Source organism: Colobus angolensis, unplaced genomic scaffold (assembly GCF_000951035.1).
Source record: "Colobus angolensis palliatus isolate OR3802 unplaced genomic scaffold, Cang.pa_1.0 Scaffold89, whole genome shotgun sequence".
In the NCBI taxonomy this organism is placed as follows: Eukaryota; Metazoa; Chordata; class Mammalia; order Primates; family Cercopithecidae; genus Colobus; species Colobus angolensis.
In genome coordinates this window covers 4,527,368-4,535,157 of record NW_012122820.1, presented here as the reverse complement: position 1 = coordinate 4,535,157, position 7,790 = coordinate 4,527,368, and the positions used below count along the sequence as shown (strand labels likewise).

The 7,790-nt window shown below is 47.2% G+C and overlaps 1 protein-coding gene across 2 annotated transcripts in view; it reads right to left on the bottom strand.

Moving 5' to 3' along the window:
• Positions 1 to 7,790, bottom strand: part of PRMT8 (protein arginine methyltransferase 8) — a 203,501-nt gene that overhangs the window by 26,198 nt on the left and 169,513 nt on the right. The window lies entirely within an intron of this gene.

Genomic DNA, 7,790 nt, shown 5'->3' with positions numbered 1-7,790 from the left:
CCTCAGCCTCCCAAGTAGCTGGGATTATAGGCATGCGCCACCATGTCCTGCTAATTTTGTATTTTTAGTAGAGACGGGGTTTCATCATGTTGGCCAGGGTGGTCTCAAACTCCTGACCTCAGGTGATCCACCCGCCTTGGCCTCCCGAAGTGCTGGGATTACAGGCATGAGCCACCACACCCAGCCAATATGTGTTAACTGACTATGTTATCAGCAAGACTGCTGGTCAACAGTAGGCTGATAGTAGCTTAGTTTTGTGGGAGTCAAAAATTAAGCTTGGATTTTCAACTGTGTGGGGGATTGGCACCCCTAACCCCTGTGGTGTTCAGGGTCAACTGTTACTTTTGTTTACAACTAAGGATGAGTAGCAGTAGTGGAAACAGAGCCCAGATCTGATATGACATGACTCTAAAACTCTTCTCAAGGCCCCTATCCTATGTGAGGTTACCATGACAATTCAAACCCAAAGAAAGCATAGATGCCTCCTCTATTGCTTTTGCATCTGTTCACAGCCAGGCTCAGTACCAAATGGGTGCCCTTCTAGTGTTTGTGAGGGTGGCAATTGATATTTTGATGAGAGCATGGGCTCTGCAGTCAGGGAAACCTAGGTTTAAGAGCCAGATCTTCTCACCATCAGCTGTATGACTTTAGACAAGTTACTTGACCTAACTAAACTCCAATTCCCAAGTGAAGAACCAGGAAAAGCAATATCTATTTAGAGAGTGATTGTATTGATTAAATGAAATAACACATGTGGAGTGCCAGGCCCACAGCTGAAGCTCAACAGAAGGTGGAGATCATCTGACATATTCCTGCTTGTTGATCCACAGATGGAGAGGGGAAGCAGATAGGGCCAGGGTCAAAGCCCCTGTCCCCATGGCTTCTGCTTATGAATTATCTCCAAGAACTTCAGCTTCCTCTGTGGGAGGAGACACTTTTAGTTGGGTTTTTGATCAACTGACATAAACATATACAAAATTTTGAGGTCCCTTTTTGTATTTGTTGCTGTAAAGATCTAAGCAAGCTAGTTTCGAGATCACTGTGAAGTTGGCGGGCCGATGTACTGGTCGGCTTGTTCTTCCCGAACTTTTCCTTTGAAAGATTACATATATTCATGCTCTGAAACTCTCATTCTCCAATATCCTCTGAAAAAAAAAAAACTCACGCCATGCCCGAGCTTTGCTGGGAAAAATGGACAATGGCCTGTACTTAGGAGTAAAAATCAAAAGAACCACATCTGCTTAGAATCTGAGTTTCATGAAAATTAATTTGGACTGCAGGCTCCTGGACTGCAAAGGGCACACCGCTTGCTGGCTTTACTTAGTGTCTTCACAGTGAATAATGCAGGTGATGGAGTGTCCATTAGCAGCTTCTGATGACAGTTTACTCTCCACTATGTGGTATTTAATCAAGCTTTAATCAGATACAGCCTGCTCTACAAGGAGTAAGGTACTTTGTACACGTGCATTGACCCTGATCACTCTACAGTGAGGCTCAGGCTTGTGTGGCCCTCCTGATTGGTTACTACTCATCAGCCCCTACCATTAACAAGTAGGAGCAGGAAGAGCTATTCTCCAAAAGGTCTGGAGGGAGTGGGAGGGGTAGGTGTTAAAGTGTTTCTCTGGGCCTCAGAGACCCCAGTGCAGGAACTCAACTGAGAGCAGGGCCCAGGCCGCACTAAGAAAATTCAGAGGGGGGCAAAGTAAAGGATTTTTAAACATGCAAACATTGTGCCTATTTACTTCTTATTTTGAAAGAGAACCGACAAATAGATGCATGACTCACCTGCCAAATCATTTGCACGCAAAGCCTGGCTTGTCTTAGTTTTGTAAACTTAAAAATTGTCTTTAATGGCCTCCCTTATTTGTTTTTTTCTTTGCATGTTTCTTGAAGGTTCTTCCCTAATGTCTGCCTGTGTCTGTGTGGCTATGGGTCAGGTCCTCCTCCTGCATTTATATCATGACCTCCCTGCAGCCCCGGAAGATGTTTTCTCCTGCCTCTGGGACCTCATGACCTCCACCCTGAGTGTTTAGAACAAGGCTCCACCCATGACAGGTTTCTAGGACAGGACTCCATTAGGAGCTGCAGGAAACAGACAGGCAGTAATCCATTATCTAGTCTAACAACAGGTACGTGTGAAATATTCCTCGGGTGTCCCCCAAAGAGAGTTACTGCTGCTCATGTTCTCTGTGTTAGCCCTCTTATCCATTAGTTGCTGTATCCTCATCAATATGGATTACAAGAGATGACTGATAGATGGATAGATGATATACATAGATGACATAGAAGACAGATGGATGATAGACAGATACAGTGGGTCACAGAATAGCAAAAATCACAATCTCTGCTTGCAAAAAGGCAGGAGGAATCAGTTAACCCCATAAAATGCTCAACAGTCTGGACTTCCATTCTCTTAGCATCACCCTTCTACATCAATTCAAGTGCAAACATTTCTCAGTGTGGACATGGCCCCATAGTTGCCCTGGTGAGGAGATGAGCCCTTTGTCAAAGGAAAAGGAGACATCTGCCTTCAACCCAGTGCTGGACTGGCTTTCAGACTCCAATTATTCCCTTTCTCCAGTGCTTTTGTGCTCAACCTGCACAACTTTATGCTGGAATCCTAAAAGGCAGCAACTTATGCTCTTGTTCCAGCTGACAGCTAATCTCGATCAACTATCTCCTCTCTTTTATTTTCCTCATCAGGAAAATAAAAAAGAAGGGAGGTTGAATCTGAAATTCTTTGCAGTGTCAGAAAGCTGTGGTTCTTCAAATATGTACTGAACACTTGCTCTGTGTAAGGCATTCTGCAAGATTCAGTGGTGGAGACAGCTGGCATCAATAAAAAGATGGTGCCCGCGAATTCCAGTGTGACTGTCATTTTCAACACTTCCTGGGTCCTTTTATTTTTATTTTTAAGAGGTCGCATTGTTTCTGTGCAGCCAAATACAACAGTCCAGCTGAATCACCATGGATATTCTTCCTGTAGTCTGTAGTCACCACCAGCAACCGCTTAAACTTCCAGATTCAATTTCCAAATCTACAAAATGCTACCACTCATGTTGGGGCTTATGCCAACTCACTAGGGGCTATTGGCCAACATAGGGCATTAGGCTGGCTCAAGGAACTGTGTGGGCACACGCAGCAGCAGTCTTCCCTTCTCCTCCATGCAAAGGATTTTCAAGGGGGTCTCAGCTGTTGATATTAAGATTCTGAGCAGCCATAGGCTGCAGAGCTCCATGCCCAATCTGGACCCCACATCACTCAAACTACCTCAGCTCAAGGTTGCATTGAGGTCACTGTCCGGATCCATGTTTTTATTCCATAAGGATGATGGAAAGTTTGTTCAACGAACTGTGACAGGACCCTGGCTGGTAAATTTTAGAATGATTAATCATACCTAAATGCACAACGGGGAGCAATCGACTCTAAATTGGGAAAATTTCCCCTGTAGCTTCAAGTTTGTAAATTAGACATCCAGGATTTTTAAAAATGGTTTTGAGTGGAATTTTTTTTTTCTTTGTGGTGTGAGTGGTTCTTACAGAAAAGAATCTAGTCATTCTCATTAATGGTCATTTTTGTTTTTAAACAAATCAGGCCAGCCCAACCTCATTTGAGCCTCCAGCGCGTCCATCAGGGTCAGCTGGCGCCCATAGGATCTGAAGTGAGTGATCATTTTTAGGGTCCTCACAGATCCTGTCTCACAGAAGAGGAGGAAAGAGGGTCATGTGCATGGGAACAGGGAACATATTATGAGCCTGTGAAGCCCCCTGACCCCCCCCGCCAGCCCCACTGTAGCAAAGCCCCTCGCTCGCCCTCCCCATTCCCTTGGTCCTGGCTCACACACCTATTCTGGTGACACCCACGCTTGCTGCCTTGCACCTGCGGAGGGCCCGGCTCACCTCCAGCGTATGCATTCCTTTTCTTCATTGTCTATTTTAGCTTCCTATTTCCAGGATATAGTGGAGCACTCACTTGACTCCTCACAAACATTCAAAGTCATTACTGAATGAACGGATGGATGAATGAGCAATTAAAAAAAAAAGGGGGCATCGGGTTAAGAGACAAAAGATATTCAAACTAGTCCTAATTGTGACAGTAAAAAGTTACTAGCATTTGAATAGCAGCTTGCAGAGTGATTTTCCGTGTGTTACTTCAGTAATCCTCCTAGGAACTTGTGTGTTTAGTTTTGTTATTCTTTTAGCCTAAGGAGAGAACTGGAGTTTAGAGAAGTCAGGTTAAACCTAGGCCTGTTGCGCACGTTTGTGCCTCCCCATGGTTCCTTTCCTCACCCGGCGAATCTGTGTACATCTGACCTCCCTACCGCCTGGGATTCTTATGGACACGGAGCAACTCCTTGGGATGTTGAGAGAAAAGAAATCAGAGAAGGCAAAGGACTGACCTACCCTTCTCCTGCAGCTGGTCAGGTTGGTTGGCAGCCTGAGGGGAGATCCAGCCATGGAGAGCAGCGGGGGGGGGGGAGCCAGATCCCATCAATCTCCCTTGATGTCAGCCCCTGCCTTGCCCCACTGCCCTCTCCTTCTCCGGGACCCTGGTGCATGGATAAGCCTCTCTCCCGAGGTCAGAACCTGCCCATTCTGAAGCCCATGGTGATGGGAAAAAGGATGTCTGTATCTCTACTCTCAATGTCTGGTGGGACTGGGACTATGTCCTGCAGCAAACTGACCTTGTTGCCGGAGTGGCATAAGGGAGCCTTGGGTGTCATGGAGCCTCAATGTGGTCGCTTCCACAATATAGTACCCCCCTCCCTGCCCAAATCCCCCATTCACCCAAGAATGTGGGACTCGAGGATCTGCCTTGTCCCCACTGTGTCATCAGCCTGGCTTCATGTTCTAGCCTTTTCTGGCTCCCTTGAAGGCTCAGGGCTCAGTGTACTTGGCTGGAGCTCTAAAGCCCTGCTAGCTTTGCCAGAGCCATTCCCTAGCCAGAGACCCTGCCTGGTTTCTCTCCTCTCTTAGGCAGTGGCTGGAGTACTCCGTTAATCAGAACAATACCAGGACTCCTCCCATCCCAAACCATCACCCACCACTTAGAACAACACCTGTGGTCCAGCCTGGCAGGTACCCGACACCGTGGCCCCAGGCAGATGATCACATGGGCTTGGCCGAAGGGGAGCAGGGGTTATCAAGAATGCACTGGTACTGGGTAAAGTGGGTGACATCCACGGGAATGTAAAGGGCAACCAAAGCTTCGCCAGGGCTCAGGTATTCAGAAAACCATTTCAGGTTTCTCTACCTGGAATGGTTTCACTCTCTCCCTGCAGCAGAAGCTTCCATGGGACAGAAAGTATCTCCCACCTGAGGGAATGTGTACAGGTGGGTAAAACACTCTTCCCACTGCTCTCAGCATGGCCCTATATTCACCTTTAGGTCTCCAGAAGGGAAAACAAAACAGCTCTGGTTTGTAGCACCTGCCCGTGTCCGTGGTGTAAATACTTCCATTACAGACGATTTCAAGTTAATGCCACAGATGTTGCCATTCAAGGCAGAGTTGAGAAGAGATGAGTGCATGCACTCGGCTCTTGGCAGGCAGCACGTGACAGCCAGCATGCCCCTGCGACCACCCAATTGGAAAAAGCACATCCCCATTTTCTCAATTTCTCCATGCTGTTTTTTTTCTAAGCACTTTCACACTTTGTGATTATGTCGTGATTGTTCGCTTGCCTTCACATCTGTCTTCTCCCTGAGAGTGTAAGCTTTATGAGAGCAAAGATTTTGTCTGTGCTAGTCACACCACAAACACAGGACCCAGTACGTGGCTCAATAATACTCAAAAGGGGGAATCCATGAAACTCACTTCGGAGATTAGTAATGGGTTGTTTCTTGAGCAGTTAGGGAAGGAAGTAGCAGTTGCCAGCAGTCACTAGTACAGGCTCATTAAAAATAATTACGTATGATTGGTCTCATTTCTTTTTTTGACATGGTTATTAGTTAAGTTGATAAATGGAATAATCGTAACAACCGCTAACGTTTATCTGTTCCTTAGCGCCTACTGGATGCTGTTGAGCTTTATACAGCGGTGTGCTGGTGCTACTTAACAACTGGCTCTCCAGGAGGCAGAAGCCCTGGTTTGTCACCTTTGCTGATTTCTGTGGTATAAACACTTCCACCGTGGCCAGTGACGGCATCCATTCTGCAGATTGACTGAAACTTTCACAGTCAGCTCTCAGGATCCTGTCGGGGACTGGCTCCAGAGTGCCACAGTTATACCAACAGCAACTAGGCCGTCCCCCCAGTGGCCCTGGGAGGTATGAACCACTATTCCCATCTCATAGATGAGGAGACTAAGGCACGTAAACTAAGTCCTCCAAGAGCACAGCCTACTTCCGGCAGAGCTGGGCGTGAGTCAGAAAGTTTGACTCCAGAGCCCGCGCTTGCGGGATGTCACGTGGGACTTCACCCAGGACGTTGACAAGGCCCCACCGCCACGGCATCCTAAGAGAGAAGATGACAAAGTACTGTGTGGATTCATGAGTTGGCTGCATGACCCTATTCCAAAGAACTGGTTAAGAGCCTAGTGTAGAGCAGCCTACAGGAGCTTCCACCCTCACCACAGGACACCCACCACAAAGCCAACAGCAATGACTCCCAGGAGAGTGATCATCTGTAGGGCGTCTTAGTCATTTGTGATGGAAGACCAACTCTAACAACGTGGTGTTGAATACGAATAAAAACATGTGACTCTCAGTGTGGATTGATTCAAAACATCCACCAACCAGATATAGGTTAGGAGGTGTCACTTGGCAGCAGTGTGTGGATAGACAACAGATTGTAGTTGATCTCCAGCTAGGAACAGTGTGACATGGTGTTCTCCGCAACTGCTGGCAGGCAGAAACTGGAGCTGCATGGCCACAAGTGCAGCATCTGGGCCCCTCCCATGGACTGGCTGTGTTTATTTCTTAGCACGACCCTCTGTTGGTGAAAGAGATGCTAAAACATGGCCGGAGGAGAATGCTCCAACCACAGCCCTCCTGAGCAAAAGGGGAAGGAACTGGGGATGTGTAGCAGTTGTGGAATTCCCACCAGGTGAATCATGCCAGGACTGGGTGGTTGCAAAGCACACAGGATTACTGTCAGAGCACCGAACCTATTGTCACCTATATAAGGCTGGGAGTGTGTGGCCAAGACTCATCAATGTGTAGAGCATTACACCTGAAATCACCTGTAGCTGACATTTGAGCACCTACTGTGTGTGAGGCCCTATATCAGGCACTTGACCTCCACAAATCCCTAAGCCCCTCATAACCCTACAAGCTGTGCACTGGTCTATCTCCTCTAAAGGGGCAAAAAGAGGCTCAGAAAGGGGAAGTGATTTGACAAAGTCCTCTCTACCATTAAGTTGCGGAGGCCCAGCTGTCCCTTGCCACTGCCTCATGTCATACTACCTTAAAGTCTCTTCTAGCTAGGACATTTATGCTTTAGGTCATGCAAAAGTAGGAGAAGGACAAGGAAGAGGGCATGCTTTTTTCCTTGAATTTTCTAGGAAGTAAACGGGCTATACATTTTTTGTTTCTAGAGTTATGCCAATGCAATCAACCTCTGAACTCCTATGTCAACCTTCGCAAATGGATCTACCTTTGTCAGCATCTCGGCAGCCCACTGGTTTCCTCATCAGATGGAGAGGAAATAATAGTCGTTAGTGCTGAAGTCAAAGAGGAGTCACTGAAGCGTGCGTGTGGGCCACACATGTGGAAGAAGCCATGTGAAGGCTGCGTGCCTGCTGCAGGTGGCTTCCTGTGGGTGTGTGTCTACATGTGAATAACTTCATCACGG